A 16,366-nucleotide genomic window follows, 5' to 3' on the forward strand; every position below is an offset into this window, starting at 1 on the left:
GGTGCAAGGCCTGAGTGCTCTGGCAGCTTGGTCACCGTCCTGCTGTGTGTCAGTGCTGTGGGCGCAAGCAGGGACAGGCAATGGGCACTGCTGTGACAGAGCTGGCCTCACAACAGCCTTTCCAGATAGAAAGGTGATCTCCTCAGGGCAGAGCCTGAAGGCTTATGTCTTCTTCCAACGATTCTCTCACGATCATGCCTATGAAAGAGGCCATAAATGCAAACGCCAGAGTACATCTGAACAGCGTGTGTGTGCAGGGCTGGCACACAGCAGTGTCCTCTCACAGCCAGGCTCCTGCCAGAGACCTGCAGGACCAGCAGAGCAGGGCTGGGCTGTGCCCCTGTGCACTGGACACCCCATGGAAAGAGCCCCAGGTCAATCACCATGGACTGGCCCCTCACAACCACTATTTCCAGCACTGGCTTCTCACACACAGGGGCTGTTTTCTCTCCATGGATGGACACTCAATGAATAGTTCAGCAGTACATGTTTGCCTTGTACAGATGAGATATGAGCACGCACATCATGTTCGTGAGGTGACATGAACCTGAGTGAGCACAAACACCATCAACTATTCCTTTCCATTCCGTGAAGACCTGTGGCACAGACGAGGTCCTGAGGTCACTTCATTTTGGGAGGAACAACCTATGGGAAATCACCTGAGTGCTGCACTGGGTTGTGCTTCCTTGAACTGAGCTCCCTGTGTCCATTCCTCGTGACATGGGACATCTCAGATGAGTGCAGAGCAGGTGACACACCACAGAGGTAAGATGTGTCCCGTTCTTTGGGAGTGGCAACAGGAGGCCAGAGGGACACTGTGACTCCTGCCTCTGTGTGTAATAGGGACAGACTCTGTCTCTGAGCATCCCTGGGTGAACAAGGAGTCCTGAGAGCAATTCAGATATGGAGGCCTGATGGAACCCTGGCATTTCTGTGTGTGACTCAAGGAACAACCCTCAGTGGCCCAGTGAGATTCATCTCAGCTGCCTTGGACAGGATCATTGCAAGTGCTCCAGTCTGCTCTGTCACCCTTTGTTGTGAGTCCAGATTGTGATCTCAAAAGTGCCATAGAAACCAGAATGGTTCTGGGGTCCTTAGAAAACTCAGACCTCAAACCCATCTTCAAGAAGCGCAGGAATAGGAACTGGGATAACTACAGGCTGGCCACCCTACCTCCCTCCCTGGGAAGGGGATGGGACAAGTCTCCTGCAGCCATTTCCAGGAATGTAAAGGACAAGGAAGGGATTGCTGAACCCAAATGGACAGGGGAAAGAAAGGCATGTTGTGTACAGGGCGTTTACAAGGCTCAGCCATGGTCTCCTTCTGGCCAGAGTGGTGCTGATGGGGCTCAAGAAGTGGGTGCTGGGTGGGAAGTTGGCTGAACCATCAAGCTCAAATATCACCAGTGGTACAAAGTCCTTCATGCAGCCAGCTACTGGTGTCATCCCTCAGTGACCAGCACTTGGACAATGCTGAACATCTTTATTCTCCCCTTCTATGATGTAACAGAGTGAATCTTTAGTGTCTTTGAGGATGATGCAAACCTGGGTGGAGGCCTTGAGCAGCCTCACCTGGTTCACCCTGAGCAGGAGAGTGAGACAAGATGAGTGAGACAAGGGCTGCAAACCTGAGTTATTCTGTGATTTGACAGAATTTTTGCCTTGGAGAGGCTTTTGAAGAGAGAATAGGTAGAAGAATAGGGAAAAAAAAAATAAAGGAAAGGTAGAAGAGGAGATATGGAAGGTGTTAACGGAAGTACAGGAGTTCCAGTGAGGAGTGCTTTTCAGTCACAGTGTTAGTAGAAAATATATTTGAACAAATTTGAACGAGGTGAGGAAGCGAGATGGGTGTCTACAGCCTGTGGGAAAGAGGGGCAGGGGTAGGAATATATAGAACATGCTTCAGTCTGGGGAGGTCCTGGGTGCTAAGGAGGGGGATGGGTGTGTGTGTGGTAAGTGCTGTCAGTTATGTCAGTTGTGTCTCAGACACTCCCAATGCAGTCAGAATCATGTGGCTGTGAAGGGGACAGTGGGGTCAGTTCTGTGTCTGGAGGTGACAGCCCAGCAGGGACATGGCTGGGAAAGAACCTCTGCCCAAGGGCCCACAGGCCCTACCCAGGAAGAGAGACGGGTTGTCATGTCCATTCCACATAAGAACATGACGGGACATGGGCAGGGACATGGTCGTGTCTGTCAGAGAAGCTGAAAGGCCAGCAGCACTCATGGGATTTAGAAGATCATGGCGAGGTGACTTTTTCCTGGTCAGGTAAAGACCACAAAAAGCCTAACGGGTTGGGTTCCCTGCATGAAGGGCAGTTTCTGAGATGGTCGAGCTTTTCTTGATAGTGGGAAGAAGCAGGAAAGAGAAAAAAGAAGTCTACTTGGAAGGTGAGGAATGGATATGAGGAGGAAGAAATGTCACTGGAAGGGCAGTGCTGTGGGGCAAGAGGTGACCCAGAGGGAGCTGGATCAGCCCATGGTTTGTGTTCCAAAGAGCAGCCGGTGAGGGTGCAGACACAGCAGTGAAGGTGCAGAAATGCTGGGTGAGAGCAGGTGGGAAGCGAGATGGGTGTCTGCAGCCTGCAGGGAAAGAGGGGCAGGGGCAGCACCGTGTGGAACAGCCTGTGGTGGAGATGGCAAAGGGCGCTGTAAGGCTGGAAGGGACCCACAGAACCCAGATCTGTGTCCCCTTGGCCAGGGCAGTTGTCTCTGCCACTGACCCCAGGAGCAGACATGTTGTCCTCATGGCACTGGGGCCTCGCTGCCTCCTTGCAGCCCCATGGGGAAGCTGGAAGTTGTTGTCCCAGTGTTGTCCTTCCCTGGGCCTTGCACACCCACATCCCACGGTCCCAGGAAGAGCCCTGAGCCGTGTGTGAGGGACAGGATCCCCCTTCCCATTGCCTGCAGGTCATGGCTCCTCCTTTCTGCTTCAGAAAGCAAACCAAGGGGTTTCTGAGCATCAGAGCTGAAGAAAAGACTCAAAGGAGACCTCATGGTGACTACAGCTTCCTCACAAGGGGACAAGGAATGGTAGGTATTGATCTCTTCTCTCTGGTGACCAATGACAGAACCCAAGGGAATGGCAGAAGATGTGCCAGGGGAGGGTCAGGTTGGACATGAGGAAAAGGTTCTTCCCCTAGAGGTGCTGGACACTGAACAGGCTCCCCAGGGAGGTGTCACGGCCCCAACCTCACAGTGTTCAAGAAGAGACTGGACAACGTCCTCAGACACACGGGGTGACCTGTGGGGTGTCCTGTGCAGGGACAGCAGTTGGACTCCATGATCCTTGTGGGCCCTTCCAACTCAGGACATTCTATGATTCTATGAAACACTAGGTCAAAAGTCCATGTTTTCATTGTCCACATGAGATGTAAACACACACATCATGTGCATGTCCACTGTGTGCATGAGGTGAGATGAACCCAAGTGAGCACAGATGCCATCAGCTGTTCCTTGGGGTGCCATAAAGGTCAGTGGGACAGAGATGGTGTTCAGGGGTCTCTTCCAACCTGTGTTATTGTAGGATTCCATGAATCTTTTCCTTGGAGATATAAAATGCCCCAGAGTAAATACAGCAGCTCCTCTGAGGAACGTTTCTCCACTCAAACCCTTGATAGGAAATCTATCAGATACATTTGATGAAAGCAGCTCAGTTTGATCTGCTCACACACTGGACCACAAGGAGGGTGATGGTGGGTACGATGCCATGTGGTCACTTGTGTCTCAGGAACTCATTGTCCAGTAGGAACCAATGGGTGTGGAGGGCACTGTGAGGTCACTTCTGCCTCTGCAGGGGATTGGCCAACAGCAGGAACATGGCTGGAAAGGACTGTGAGGTCACACACACAGATGAGCAATGGGGCCCAATCAGCATGGCCTGATGAAAGGCAGGTCCTGCTTGACCAGCCTGATCTCCTTCTGTGACAAGGTGACCGCTGAGCAGATGAGGGAAAGTCTGTCGTGGGCAGTGAATGCGCCACACGGGCTGTGGGTGTTGTGTCCTTAGACTGCAGTGAAGCCTTTGACACCGTGTCCCACAGCATCTCCTGGAGAAGCTGCAGCTCGTGGCCTGGATGGTGTATGTGCGATGGGTAAAGAACTGGCTGGAAGGCATTTTAGAGCCATTTGTCCCCTTCCTGTTCACATGGGCATCCCATGAATGCATCACTGCTCTGCCCCAGTGTAGACAGGTACAAGGCATTCTCCTCCTGGACCTCTCACCAATGCCACTGTTTTCTCCAGCACCCTCACCCTGGACTGTGGGATGCCCAGAACAGCCCTCCCAAGACAGTTTGACAAAGTCTTTTTTCTACTCCATCCCCACATCCCTGCTCAATCCCCTCATGTACAGCTCAAGGACCAGAAAGGTTGGGCGCAAGTGGGACATTGAGAAAAATGGTCAGGAAAGCTTTGAGGTGCACAGAGAGTCCATCACCATGTTGTCAAGCTGCTCTCTCTGAACAGGCCCAGAGGACCTGGACAGCATTTGCTGTGTCCCAGAAACTCACCTGGAAGGTTGGGATATGGAGAAGAGGTTTGGTCTGGGAAGGGACAGACAGGGGCTGGTGGAACTGGCTGGTGTGACCGTGAGACGTCTCTCCAACACCTCAGAAAAGTCCTGGCTCTCAGGGAGGCTGCATGGTCCTCTGAGAAAGAAAATAGCAAACATGACTTATCATGGAATCATAGAATAATTGTGGCTGGAAGAGACCCTTAAGATCATCAAGTCCAACCATAACCTAAATCTGGCATTAAAACATGTCCCTAAGAGCTCCGTCTATCTGTGTTTTAAACATCTTCAGTGATGGTGACTCCACAACCTCACTGGGCAGTCTGCTCCATTGCTTCAAAACCCTTTCCCTGAGGAATTTCTTCCTCATATCCAATCTAAACCTTCTTGTGTGCAACTTGAGGCCATTTCTTCTTGTCCTATCACTTGTTACTTGGGAGAAGAGACCAACACCCACCATGATAAAACCTCCTTTCAGGCAGCTGTAGAGAGTAATAAGGTCTCCCCTCAGCCTCCTGTTCTCAAGGCTGAACAGCCCCAGCTCCCTCAACCGCTCCTCGTGAGACTGGTGCTCCAGACCCTTCCCCAGCCTTGTCACCCTCCTCTGAACTCTCTCCAGCACCTCTATGTCTTCCTTGCCATGAGGGGCCTCAAACTGACCCCAGGATTCAAGGTGCAGCCTCACCAGTGCCCAGTACAAAGGGATGATCACTTCTCTAGTCCTGCTAAAGCTCTGATTGAATCAAGGCTTGAACACCTTGGTGTGACCCAGTTGGTGACGGGCTGGACTGCAGACTCCTGAGGTCCCTTCAGCCTCAGTTCTCTCATGATCCCATTGTGATGTTGGGCTCTGTTTCAGACTGGAGCAGAGCAGGCGATGATGGGGCAGGACCCACCTGTGCTGTAGGTGACCATCTAAACCAACATCCCAGCCAGGGAACCAGCCAACACCTCAGTGTGACTCGCTCTGGGCAACGTGTGAGGAGTCCTGGGCAGGGCAGGTTCAGAGGGCATGGGGCGCTGTGCAAGACACAACATGATCTTGGCTTCATGCCTGCAGGCCCATCAGATGTCAGTTAATGTCAATGACAATTAAAATAAGAGGAACTGAAGACAAAGATCCAAAGCAGAGGCAGGTGTCAACATACTTTTTTTTTGTTTCTTTGGTGTGGTGTCTTTTCTTTGAAAAGGAAAGAGTTTTCCAGAGCTGGGCATGGATTCAGGGCACAAATGTCTTCAGCTGCAGGGACACAAACACCTGGTGCCAGTGTAGATGACCCGGGAACCCCTGCCCAGGCTCCACCTGCACTGCCAGGTGCTCTGGTCTCCCCAGGTCCTGTGTGAGAGATGCCAATCCCAGGCCAGCACCTCAGGTACACTGGGCCCTAAAATGGCCCTGGCTGTTTATGGTGAGACAATTGATGACTGATGTACTAAGGGTAGGAGAAGAAATATTGGTCTTCCCCTGTACTTTTATTACCAACACTCTCTGATTTCATCTCTCTCGTCATTCAGGAGTTCCCACCTCTCCTGATTCAATGTCCCTGTCCAAGGACAACTTTCCAGCCCTGTCTGGACGTTTGCCCTTCCCAGTGCTCTCAGCTTTCTCCTCCACTTGCTCTTTGGTCATTCAGTGGCCTCTCAACTGTCTGGTTTCTGCTTTCAGCTTCAGGGAGTTACAAACTTGCCCCGTTCTTCAGAGCTCTAATTGACATGGCAGTCAACACGTTCATTGTGTTTATTTCTATCCTCTCCTGTCTCTGTCTAAAGCAGTTCTTGTGTGGGTGTCCCTTGTGGATGCTGGACCTCATCAGATCCACTTACACACACAGCTGAGGAAAGTGTTTTGCTGTTGATTGAACTGTGCAGTGTTTGCACAGGAGAGCAGGTGGAGCTGGTGCACAGGAGCTGCAGCATCTCCTGCAGAGCTCAGTGGAGAAGTCTGATGGAGGAAAAGTGATGCAATCTCTGGTGGCCAATGAGGGAACCGGCAGACTGGGGGTGGGGGTGAGGAGCCAGGTTGTCCATACAGTGTCCAGCCTCAAGGACTGTTCTCCTGCCTGTCCAGATGTCTCCAGGAGACCCTCGGGATCAATGTCCAGTGTAGAATGCTGCTGTCACTTCTTCTATACACTGGAAAATGATTGAAAATACCCTTGAAGTAAAAAAACCCTCCTTTATGAAATCTTTGAAATATTCATCACTAAGTGTCCCATTAAAACCTCTCTAGTTAGTTCTGCAAGTCTTAAAGATTTGAAGAAAATTAGGGAAAGAAACATTGCTCGTTAGGGCTTTCTGTGTTTTAATGAGCCCCGTGGTGTATTTGGTGCTGAGTCCATAAACCTCAGATACCAAGGACAGACTGAAGAATCTGCTCAAGAAGTCCAAGTCAGAACAAACTCCAAAGTACCTTGAAGGATTAATGGGCCCCACTGAGGGCTGTTACTGACAAAGCCTCCCAGGGACTCGTTAGAGCAGATAATTGGAGGCACTGATTGCATCAGGCACAGGCAAAGTGCAGCAGCTCTGATGCTGAGAAAGCCCTTGGTTTGTCTGATGAAGGACAATGGCCAAGCCTTGAGCCCCTGCCCCTGGAAGGGAGATCCTGTCCCTCACGTGTGGCTCAGGGCTCTTCCTGGGGCTGTGGGGAGTGCGATGCCCAGTGCAGGACAATGGTGTGACACTCCCTGGGGGTGCAAGGAGGCAATGGGGTGCCATGGCCATGACAACCATGTGTCTCCTCTTAGGCCTCGCTGGCAGGGACATCAGCCATAGCCAAGGGAACAAAGACCTTGGCTCTTGCAGGGACATCCATCCTTGCCAGCGCCCTTTGCCATCTCCACCATGGTCCATCCTGCACTGTCCCAGGCCTGTGGCTGTTTCCCCACAGGCTGCAGACACCCCATGCACTTCCCCACATTGTTCTGACCCCAGAGTGTCCCCACCTGTGCTGCTGTCTCTCCATCCTCACCAGCTGTTCCTGGAAACACAAAGTCATGACTGATCCAGAGTCCCTCTGAATGACCACAGCACTGCGCTCAGAATGACATTTCTTTATCCTCAGCTCCACTGTTGACCTCCTGAGCTGCAGTTTCTGATGGTTTTCCTTTCTCGTGCTGTATCCCCCTACAAAAAAAAAAAAAAAAAAAAAAAAAAAAAGAAAGAAAAAGCACCATTATCTTGGAAAGTGATTTTCAAGAGTTCTTGAGCCACTACTATCCTTTCCTCTCAATGTTCTACCCCAGCCAGCAACTAAGACCACAATAACTGCTCACGTAGTCTCCCAACCTATTAAGTGTGATATGGAAGATAACTGAAGGGAATGGAGAAACCCGTGGGTTCAGAAATAGCAGTTTAATAAGAGAATAAAAATAGTATAATATACTACTACTACTATGTATATAATTAAATGAAATGAAATTTAAAAATTAAAGTGAAATATAAGAAATGAAACTATATTAAATTAAGGAAATACACTCTGTCCAACCCCCATGTAACTCCAGTCACACGGAACATCCAGTCCTAGAGAAAGGAGCACCTTGGTCCCAAACAAACAATCCCAGCAAGATAGAGCAAAAAGGCCCAAGGGCCAGCTGCAAAATGGCAGAACAGCAAAAAACTCACTCAAAACTCCCAGCAGAACGGAACTTCCAAACTAAACTAACCAAAGTACCTGGCAAATCTGGACTAACAGAAGTAACCAGCCAGAAATGTCAGCTCCAGCTTATACTGAGCATGACACTAATTGTAGATGTGGGAATATAAGGGAAGATTGGCAAGAAGGAGATTTGTAAATATGGTTAAGTGACTGTACCCAGAGTTTAGAAAACACAAATCACACTAATTTAGCTTTAGCCTTGTGTGCTTCACAAGTTGAACCTGTATCTTTATAGAACATAGACTTGTGAAATCTTAAAGGCACCTCCTCAAACATCCTTGAAATTCCTGCTCCACTCAATGACAGGAAGATGTGCCAGGGGAGGGTCAGTGGGACATGAGGAAAAGGTTCTTCCCCCAGAGGTGCTGGACACTGAACAGGCTCCCCAGGGAGGTGTCATGGCCCCAGCCTGACAGTGTTCAAGAAGAGACTGGACAACGTCCTCAGACACACGGGGTGACCTGTGGGGTGTCCTGTGCAGGGACAGGACTTGGACTCCATGATCCTTGTGGGTCCTTCCAACTCAGGACATTCTATGATTCTGTGAAACACTCGGTCAAAAGTCCATGTTTTCCTTGTGCAGTTGAGATGTAAACACATGGCTCAGGGCTCTTCCTGGGACCATGGGATGTGGGTGTGCAAGGCCCAGGGAAGGACAACACTGGTACAAAAACTTCCAGCTTCCCCATGGGGCTGCAAGGAGGCAACAAGGCCCCAGTGCCATGAGGACAACATGTCTTCTCTTAGACTTTTTTTTGCAGAGACAACTGCCATGGCCAAGGGGACAGAGACCTGAGTTCTATGGGTCCCTTCCAGTCTCACCAGTGCCCTTTGCCATCTCCATCCCAGGCTGTTCTACACGGTTCTTGTGTGTGCCACAGGTTTTCATGGACCCCCAAGGAACGGTTGATGGTGTTTGTGCTCACTCGTGTTCATGTCACACAGTATCACAGTATGTTTGGGATTGGAAGGAACGTCAAAAAATCATCTAGTCCAATCACCCTTCTGGAGCAGGTCACACAGGAAAATGTCCAGGTGGGTTTTGAATGTCTCCAGAGAAGGAGACTCCACAACCCCCTGGGCAACCTGTTCCAGTGCTCTGTCACCCTCACTGAGAAGGAGTTTTTTCTCAAATTTAAGTGGAACATCTTGTGTTCCAGCTTGATCCCATTACCCCTTGTCCTATCATTGTTTGCCACTGAGAAGAGCCTGGCTCCATCCTCGTGGCACTCACCCTTTATATATTTATAAACATTAATAAGGTCACCCCTCAGTCTCCTCTTCTCCAAGCTAAAGAGCCCAAGCTCCCTCAGCCTTTCCTCATAAGGGAGATGCTCCACTCCCTTAATCATCTTTGTTGCGCTACGCTGGACCCTCTCCAGCAGTTCCCTGTCCTGCTGGAGCTGAGGGGCCCAGAACTGGACACAATATTCCAGTTGTGGTCTCACCAGGGCAGAGGAGAGGGGAAGGAGGACCTCTCTCGATCTACTAACCACCCCCCTTCTAATACACCCCAGGATGCCATTGGCCTTCCTGGCCACCAGGTCACAGTGCTGGCTCATGGTCATGTCACCTCAAAACCATGATGTGTGTGCTCATATCTCATCTGTACAAAGCAAACACAGACTGCTGAACTACTCATTCTGTGTCCATGCATGGAGGGAAGAACAACTCCGTGTGTGAGAAGCCAGTGCTATAAATGATGGCTGTGAGGTGCCAGTCCATGATGACTGGCCTGAGGCTCCTTCTGTGGGGTGTCCAGTGCTCAGGGGCACAGCCCAGCCCTGCTCTGCTGGTCCTGCAGGTCTCTGGCAGGAGCCTGGCTGTGAGAGGACACTGCTGTGTACCAGCCCTGCACACACATGCTGTTCAGCTGTACATTGGTGTATAATCTGAGGGTGACTTTTGTAGGAATATGCTTGAGAGAAACTTTGCAAGAAGATATAAACCATCATGCACTGCCCTGAGGAGATCACCTTTCTATCTGGAAAGGCTGTTTTGGGGCCAGCTCTGTCACAGCAGTGCTCATTGCCTGTCTCTGCCTGCACCCACCAGACTGACACACAGCAGGACGGTGATCAAGCTGCCAGAACACTCAGGCCTTGCACCAACACCAGGGATGAGAAGGAGAGTGTGGAGTGGAACGAGAACAGCTCTGGAAGAACAAGCACTGCTGCTCCCTGGCACGGCTGACATGTGAGACCTCTCTTCCCCTCCTCCCATGGACAGGAACTGTCCCTGCAGCTCCAAAAGGCCTTCCAGGAAGGATCTAGTGAAAATCAAGTCACTACAGGAGCCTTTACTTTGTATAAATACACACAGATCATGGCTCCTCATTTACACAACCAGGGGTTATAAAAGAAAAGCAGACAGTGTTTTAGAAAGGGGAAGACAACATTATCAGAATAAAAAAATGCCAACAACAACAGCAAATACAGATGACAAGCTGGACTTGTAGCAATTTACATTTAAACTTCTATGTAGAAGCAGATGAGCAATTTATTGCCTCAGAAAACACTCAGTTAAGAGTTTCCACAGGGCATTCTTGAGCTCCTGGTTCCTCATGCTGTAGATGAGGGGGTTCACTCCTGGAGGAACCAAAGAGTACAGAACAGACACCACCAGGTCCAGGGACGGAGAAGAGATGGAGGGGGGCTTCAGGTAGGCAAACATGACAGTGCTGACAAACAGGGAGACCACGGCCAGGTGAGAGAGGCAGGTGGAAAAGGCTTTGCGCCGTCCCTGCTCAGAGGGGATCCTCAGCACGGCCCTGAAGATCTGCACATAGGACACCACAATGAACACAAAACAGCCAAGTGCTAAACAGACACTGATCACAAGAAGCCCAAGTTCCCTGAGGTAGGAGTGTGAGCAGGAGAGCTTGAGGATCTGGGGGATTTCACAGAAGAACTAGCCCAGGGCATTGCCCTTGCACAGGGGCAGTGAAAATGTATTGGCTGTGTGCAGCAGAGCATTGAGAAACCCAGCGGCCCAGGCAGCTGCTGCCATGTGGACACAAGCCCTGCTGCCCAGGAGGGTCCCGTAGTGCAGGGGTTTGCAGATGGCAACGTAGCGGTCGTACGACATGACGGTGAGGAGACAATACTCAGTTGAAATGGAAAAGAGAAACAAAAATAGCTGCACAAAACATCCTATGTAAGAGATGGCCCTGGTGTCCCAGAGGGAATTGGCCATGGACTTGGGGACAATGGTGGAGATGGAGCCCAGGTCAAGGAGGGCGAGATTGAGCAGGAAGAAGTACATGGGGGTGTGCAGGTGCTGGTCGCAGGCTATGGTGGTGATGATGAGGCCGTTGCCCAGGAGGGCAGCCAGGTAGATGCCCAGGAAGAGCCAGAAGTGCAAGAGCTGCAGCTCCCGTGTGTCTGTGAAGGGCAGGAGGAGGAACTGGGTGATGGAGCTGCTGTTGCACATTGGCTGCCTGTGGGCATGAGGACCTGTGCAAGGAGGAAAAGACAGTGATAAGTTAGGGGAGACTTCTCTGTGGAAAATAAACATGCTGTTTCTCATGGAAAACCCCCTTTCTGATGATGGGAAGTATCCGCTCATTCTCTCTTTCTACCAAGTGAAAAGAACAGTTCATCACTGTCTAAAATGCGGCTTGGGCATCTGGTTTCCATAAACACACCTCTAGGGCAAGACCTCCTGAGTTGGTGTCAGAACAAAAATTGGCCCACACTGCCACCCCAGCCCCAGAGAGCAAGAGCACCAGAGACAGGTGGAGAAACAGGGAAGGACACTGCAGTGCTACCAAAAAATAAAGCAAGGACAGAAAGGCAGACAGGCATTCTGTGGAACCTTCTCCTTACCCGGCTGTGCTGCTGCTACTCACATAATGACACTGGAGAGCAAGTACTTTTAGCACCTTTTTTGAGTACCACGTTGCAGGAACCCTTCACCTGGAGGTCCAGCTGCTGAGGTGGAGACTCGTGACCTGGACCCCATGGCTTTGGGGCAGAGGGTCTGCTGGGGAGGAGAGGAGACCAGGGGTTGCACTGGGAAATGTGTCTGCACTGCAGGGGATGGCAGGGGGGTCCTGAATCCCCTCCCCAGCATTTCTGGTCCATCTCCCTCTCCCTGCCCATGTCTGTGCTGCCTGCAGCTGTGTGTCTGTCCCTGGTCTGCTCCCTGTCAGTGTCACAGACCCCGTCCCACCCGCTGTGTGCTCAGCTCTGTCCTGCTCACACCTCCTGGCACTGCCCAGGGGCAGCTCTGTGTGTGCAGGGGCTCAGGAGCAGCTCAGACACGTCCTAATGAGAACTGGGGTGTCAGTGTCTTCTCCAAAGAGAGAAATAAATCCCCATCTCCCACTGCACACTCAGCCAACCAAGAGAGGAAAACTGAAAGCACAGACTCCTTCCCTGGCAGCTGCTTCTGTCTTGATATCCTTGTTCAGAAGGACCCTGTGCCATGTCTGTGGGGGCATCTGGAGCTCTGAGCAGCCCTGACCCACAGAGCCCCCTTCAAGCCCACAAGCTCCCTGCCTGCCCTGCCGGGGGTCGCTCCTTCCCCCCACAGCTGCTGCCATGGGATCTCCCGGGCAGGCTGAGCGCTGACCCTGGCAGGCGGCAGAGTCCCTGCCCGGCACAGCCCTGGGGTGCAGGGACCCTGCTCTGCAGGACAGCCCTGGGCACCCCTGGGTGCTCACCTGCAATCACCTTCAGCAGAAGCTGCCATCATGCCCTGTCCCTCTGACAATGCAGCAGGGAAGCGCTGCTCTGGACCATGTTCTTGTCCTCTACGTGAGAAATACCGTGAGAGAGCCCTGACAGATCCTGTAAATTGTGGGATGTATCATCTTTAGGAGATCCCTCCAGCAAATGCAGCTGCATTGTCCTACAGCCAGATACTTACCGTGTTAGAACTGTGAAGATTTGTCTCTCAATGAGCCCTCAGCAACCAACCCCCTACATTGCCTTTCCCCTCTCTGTGCCTGGCTCCTGTGCCCTCGGTGCTGCAGGCAGAGCCCTCAGCCCTGCTGCGTGTGCAGAGGAGCTGCTCCTGGGCAGAGCTGTCTCTCTGCAGCGCTGCCGCTACCATGAGCTCCCTGTGTCCTAGGAGCCCAGTCCAGCTCAGCAGCACAGGAGCAGCCCATGATGTCCCTTTCTCTGTCCTCTCTGGGCTCCTCCAGGTGTCCCTGGGGCTCCAGGGGCACATTCTTTGAAATAACCTCAATTAATCTGTGACATTGATTCTCTCTCCTCTGAAGAGAGACTTTTGACCAGCATTATATTCTTCCTCTTAGAAAATAAACTTGTATGAAAATCATATCTTCTTGTCACATCATTAGACAGGACACGTGGAAGGTTAAAGCAAAGGATCTAATTTCTCCAGGCTGAAGAAGGAATATCTTCAGCTGAATGGATTTAGTAATTTTATTCTGGTTTTCTACTCCTAAGTCTAGAGAGACATTCATCAGTTTTTGGCCATGTCATGTCTGTGCTCTGCAGCAAAGCCTTTGCACACATGGGCTCTTGGACACTTGGTACCAGGTTTCTTGTGCAGGTCAGAGCTGGGCTGGTGCCACAGCTGGGGTGGCTCAGCCCAGATGTGAGGCCATGTCCTCAGCCAGGGACCTGACTGGGGAGCTGGAGCTGTCAGTGCTGCAGACAGAGCTGTGACACGGATGGAATGAACTGCCAGGCAGGGTGGCAGGAGTGAGTTCATCTGGTCTGCAAGGACAGCAGCCTCCAAGCACAGCAACAGTCCAGATCAAAGCTCTGTCCAGACCTGTAAGAAGATTCATGGGCCCCATAATGAGCTGTTACTACTGCAGGAACAGTTAAAGAAGAAACAAAGACACTGTGTGGCCACTGATGAATTTAATATGTGAAACAACTGATCTTCTCTGTATCTCCTGTTCTCCCTCTTCACCAACAAGGTCTCCCAGGCCTCTGTGACTTGAGACGGGAATGTGGATGGGGATCAAGTCAGGGGTCACTGGAACTGACATAATCCTCTCCAGTCTATGGTACAGCAGGGGCAGCATCCCAGGAGCTGGGACAGCAGGACAATGTCACAGTCAGGCCACCTTCCACCATCTTGGAAAGCTCATGGAGATTGAGGAGACTCTGTATCAAAAACAGCGTGGTCAGCAGGACAAGGGCAGTGATCCTTCCCCTGTGCTCTGCACTGGGGAGGCCACATCTGGAGTATTGTATTCAGTTCTGGGCCCCTCAGGTCAGGAAATACATTGAAGTGCTGGAGCGGGTCGAGAGAAGAGCAACAAGACTGGGGAAGGGAGTTGAACACAAGCCCTATGGGGAGAGGCTGAGGGAACTGGGCTTGTTTAGTCTGGAAAAGAGGAGGCTTAGAGGTGAGCTCAGCAGTCTCTGGAACTACCTGAAGGGCAGTTCTAGCCAAGTGGGGATTGGGCTCTTCTCCCAGGCATCAGCAATAGGACAAGGGGGCATGGGCTTCAACTCTGCCAGGGGAAATTTAAGGCTGGAGATGAGAAAGCAATTCTTTGCAGAGAGAGTGGTCAGGCATTGGAATGGCTGCCCAGGGAGGTGCTGGACTCACCAGCCCTGGAGGTTTTTAAACTGAGATTGGACATGGCACTTAGTGCTATGATCTAGTCAAGGGAGTGTAGTTGGACCAAGAGTTGGACTAGATGATCTCTGAGGTTTTTTCCAACCCAGTCAATTTTGTGATTCTGTGATTTTCAAATTAGGGAGAGCTCTCAGGTTCTCCCTGACCACAGGAATAATTCACATGAGGTGCAGGGCTGCTTTACAAGAGCCCCCAAACAGTCCTGACAACAACTTTTCCATCCTTTCTCTTTGCCCTGAGCCAAGATCTTCTTTTTTGCTGTCCTAATGCCCTTCCAGAAAGAACAGCCCATGTTGTCAATCCTTTCAAAGCAGGTTGCTCAACAGGTGTCAGCATCCATGTACAGAGTCTGCTCATCAGCCAGGCAGCAAATCCATCATTATAGAAATGGAGACAATGCTCTTGACCAGCTCCTTGCACCGAGCAATTGGCACAACTTGTCTGCTGAGATTCCAGGGAACACCTGAACTTTAAGAACCAAGAAGTTTAAGTCCTCGCTGAGTATCCTGGTTCATCTCCTGACCCATGTGGTGGTTCAGGCTGTGAAGAGAATCCAAACCAACTTGTTGACTGGGCTAGTTCCATTTTACATGGTGCCAAACAGGGCAGATGAAGGGGGCTTATAACTCCAATCTCTGCTGCACAGATGGGACTTCAGAGATTAGAAATATAGGAAACAATGTATTGTCAGTGCACACCACATAAAGATTCTGGCTTCCTTTGTGCCTTTTCAATAAGCTGGGATCTGTTCCTTGGCTTTCTATGGCTACAAAGGAAACAACTCCCCTATGCCACCTGCCCCTCACACCAGAAAAAGAAAGGAGAAAATGTATGGAAGAGGGATGAACTGGGAGAAATTCTGACCAAGAGGTGTATTCTTTCAATAATAAAAAGGTAGAAGTGATAGAAAGCACTGTTCTAAGAACTTTATACAAGAGGCCAACTAATGAAACACAATATGTATTTTGAGAAGTGAGAATGACTGCTGGGAGCTTTAGTTCCTCACCATAACCAAGAATACGGAGTGTTCTGTTATGTTTTTAGTGATAGAACCACTATTCAAAAACATCCTTGAAAACGTCGCTGTCATCCCTTGGCTCCAAAGCTCAGCCTGCTCAGTGTTTGACAGGACTGCTTCAAACATCTGTGACCCAAATCTTTTACCCAAGGAAGGTAAAAACTTCCAGTGCAGGCACCAAACCAGTGACCAACCTGCCTGGAGAGCCAGGACAGTTGTGCCACACAAGAGTCACCCTGGACAGAAGCCACGGTTAGTGAGAATTGAAATTATTTAAACTCCAATCATAGAATCACAGCATTACGGAATCATTTAGTTGGGAAAAGACACATAAGAACATGGAACTCAAACATAAGAACTCCACATAAGAACTCCACCAATAAACCATATCCCTAAGTGCCACATCTCCAGGTCTTTTAAACACCTCCAGCAATGGAAGCTCCAATCCTGAGCTGGCAGGACACCATTGACTGCAGTTGGACATAAGATACTGGTCATGGCTGTGAGTTCAGCCCTCGCTGGCAGAATGTCTCACACCCTCACTGAGGAGGGCAGGGGGCTGGGAGATGGGAGCACGTTTCAGTTTCCAGATCCCAGCACAGAGCCCAAAC

The 16,366-nt window shown here is 50.7% G+C and overlaps 1 pseudogene across 1 annotated transcript; it reads right to left on the reverse strand.

Moving 5' to 3' along the window:
* Positions 1–10,643: 10,643 nt before the first annotated feature.
* Positions 10,644–11,599, reverse strand: LOC308050662 (olfactory receptor 14J1-like; annotated as a pseudogene). The gene has a single exon. The product of its transcript is annotated as an olfactory receptor 14J1-like (transcript).
* Between the last annotated feature and the right edge of the window lie 4,767 nt (positions 11,600–16,366).

This window comes from Nesoenas mayeri, assembly GCF_963082525.1.
Source record: "Nesoenas mayeri genome assembly, chromosome: 29".
Classification (NCBI taxonomy): domain Eukaryota; kingdom Metazoa; phylum Chordata; class Aves; order Columbiformes; family Columbidae; genus Nesoenas; species Nesoenas mayeri.